The following is a 3,152-nucleotide window of genomic DNA, read 5'->3' as shown; positions in this document are numbered from 1 at the left end:
ATGGCACTGAAGTTTGGCGTATGTGGCACTTGGTGAAGTTGAGCTTTAAGTTGTAGCTGGTTGCTCTTTCAACTACTTTGCGCAGGATTGCGTCATGCTCTTCCATGGTGGGGGCTGCAATGAGAATATCATCCATGACACTAACAGCTCCTGCTATTCCTTCCAGCATTTCATCCATGATGCGCTGAAATATTTCAGGTGCACATTTTATGCCAAAGGGGAGTCTGAGCCATCTGTACCTTCCATTTGGGGTGTTGAAGGTTGTGAGGTAGGACGATGCTTCATCCAGTTTGATTTGAAGGAACCCTGACTTGGCGTCAAGGACCGTAAAGACTTTGGCACCAGGCATTGTGGAAATGACTTCATCTATGGTGCGCATTGGGTGGTGCTCTCTCATTATAGCTTTATTCAGGTCACTTGGGTCTATGCAGATTCTTATCTTTCCATTGCGTACTGCAGCTACCATGGAACTCACCCACTCAGTAGGTTGATCAACTTTGGTGATAAAACCATCTTTTTCCATTTCATGCAGCTTTTCCACTATCTTTTCTCTCAGTGCAGCTGGTTGCCGGCAGACAGGATGAACCACATCCTTTGCATCTGGATCAATCTTTATTGTGTAAGTGCCTGGAACTCGCTCAGTCCAGCCGGAGTGGACGGAAGAGCAGTTGCATCTTCTATTCTGCTCATATCACTATCCTCAGTAGCACCTCGTAGTGTGTTAGTACGAACAATGAGGTCTAAATCTTCAGCTGTATTGCCACCGAGTACATTTTCCTGCATAATGTCCACTATTTCAAACTCTGCACCCACTTCATGTGATTTATGTTTTGCTGGAAGGACAATAGCTGCTACTGGCTTTATCTTGTGATTTGAGTAGGAACGGAGTACTCTGTTGGAGCGCTTTAGTTCTCCTTTCCTTTGTGTTCAAGCAACTGATATCTGTTCAGAGTCAGTGTATTACACCTAGCACCTGTGTCTATCCTAAACATAACCTCCTGTGATAATACATCAACAGCTGCTGACCATTTATCACCTACATCACCATCACACTGTCATATTTATGTTCAGAATTTCTTCATCAGATGAATCCTTTCTTGATTTAACATTCACAGCGTTCACTGTACGCTTTTGACACACAGCCATCCAGTGATTTCGCTTGTGACAATAAGAGCACAATGAGCCTTTTGCTGGACATTGTCCCTGGTTCCATTTATGCTGTGGGTCTTTTCCACAGCTTGAACATGTTTCTGTTTGCTTGTGTGATTTTTGCTTTTGCAGTGTGGGCTTTAACTGACCTTTGTTGAAGACTTTCTTGTTTGACACTGAGTGTTTTGGTCTGGCAGACATTACTGATACTTGGGAATCCTCTTCTCTGATTATTTTGATTTGTTTCTGAGAAAGCTCAAATTGTTGGGAGATTTCTATGGCCTTAGCCAATGTTAATTCCTTCCTTTGTCAAGAAGTCTCTCTTGCAGATGTGTTTCTATATGTAGGAGTCTCCAGTAAACACAGTGGGATTATGCAGATACCACTGTTGATTTATCATCATCTATAAATCAATAATTTGTCTCACCATGAACAACAAATGCATATTTTCATTGCACAGCTGTTACACAATCAATTGGGATAACACTGCATGAGTACAATGTTGACAGGCAGCATGTAAAGTGGAATAGATCCACACTTATGTGTCATGTTTTAGGCTGGATAATGTGCTTTAAATGACAGAGCGCCACTTTCTCACATCCTGTCAGCAATTCTTTGCCAAACCGCCAGCTTGTTGTTTAGCCGCTAACTCTAAAAGAGGACCGTCGAATACAAACGTGACATGACTGCGGAATCTTTCAAACTCCTGATACATATCCCGAGCGTCCCAGTCGATTTTAGGGTGCTCGAATTGTGAGGATGCCATCACGGTTCTGGTTCTTTCTATTGTTCGACTTCTGACACCATGTAATATACTGCACACAGAGACGGGCGTGTTTCTCTGTCTGATGTCTCTTTATTTCGCGCCGTTTCTTGGTGGTTCTTACAACAAGACACGTTACAGGTCACATGACTATGGATGCCCAGCGAAACAAGAAACATACTGGTGCACAATACTTTAAAGATTCTTTGTAAGGGAACGGGGTTCCCTTTTCCTTGCTAAGCTGGTGTTTAACCGGTAGTTATATGTGAAAAACAGAGACCAGTAAAACACTGGCGATCACAAAATTCAGTGTCATTAAAATGGCGGCGCAAACGAACGCAGCAGCCCCTCTCTCTCCGAGTTGTGTGCCTAAAAATGTGTGTTATAGTGCGTGTTTGTGTTGTGTTTATGTTCTGGTGCACGTAGTTCAACGTCTACGTTGCGCCCAAGATACAGTCGCCCCTGCCTTGTGGATATAGGATATAAGTCAAAACATTTCAACTCGGACCAGGAAGTTGCAGAGATCTTCTGTTATATTATATATAAATCCGCTGCTGACAGTTTTTTTTTTGTTTTGTTTTGTTTTGTTTTGCCGGGATATCTGCTCCTGTTGGTCATTTGCAATACTGTCCGTATACACGTCATATGCTATTTGCACCTCATCACCAACGCTCTGGTGATGCTGGACATCTGACAGTCTCCTATTATTGTTTTTTGATTCTCTATTGCCACCTCATGATAGATTTGTTTTGCACCATTGTAGCTATAGTAGAAGTGGTGGCCCTCACAAAGAAGTCACAGAACGTGGGCCACACAAAGTCATAAAGAAATGTATGTGTGTGTGTGTGTGTGTGTGTGTGTGTGTGTGTGTGTGTGAGAGAGAGAGAGAGAGAGAGAGAGAGAGAGAGAGCCAAGAAAGAGGAACCAAAAAAACTTATTTTTAGAAAAGTTGTTTGATCATGATGACACCTGATTGTAAAAGGTGACAGGTCAACAACTGACAAGGTGTGACACAGGAGTCACACAGAGACAGCGTATAAGTTTCTATTAACAGCCGAGGCCAGGAATCAAACCGCCAACCTTTCAATTAGGAGACAGCCCACTCTACCTCCTGAGCCACAGCTGAATTACCACAGTCAAAGAGGTTTTTTAGGCCAGTGCTACAGTGACTACACCACTGTATGTCCCATCTTAAAAGCATGCTGTGTACTGACAAAACCAGACACAGACATGTCAGCTT

General features: G+C 43.0%; 1 protein-coding gene across 2 annotated transcripts in view; it reads right to left on the bottom strand.

Annotated features, from left to right (window-relative positions):
- The window catches only part of LOC109956450 (troponin T, fast skeletal muscle isoforms-like), a 209,479-nt gene that overhangs the window by 113,984 nt on the left and 92,343 nt on the right, over positions 1–3,152 (bottom strand). The window lies entirely within an intron of this gene.

Source organism: Monopterus albus, unplaced genomic scaffold, assembly GCF_001952655.1.
Source record: "Monopterus albus unplaced genomic scaffold, M_albus_1.0 scaffold19.1, whole genome shotgun sequence".
In the NCBI taxonomy this organism is placed as follows: domain Eukaryota; kingdom Metazoa; phylum Chordata; class Actinopteri; order Synbranchiformes; family Synbranchidae; genus Monopterus; species Monopterus albus.
Note: the sequence above shows the minus strand (reverse complement) of the source record. Positions and strands in the feature narration are given on the sequence as shown.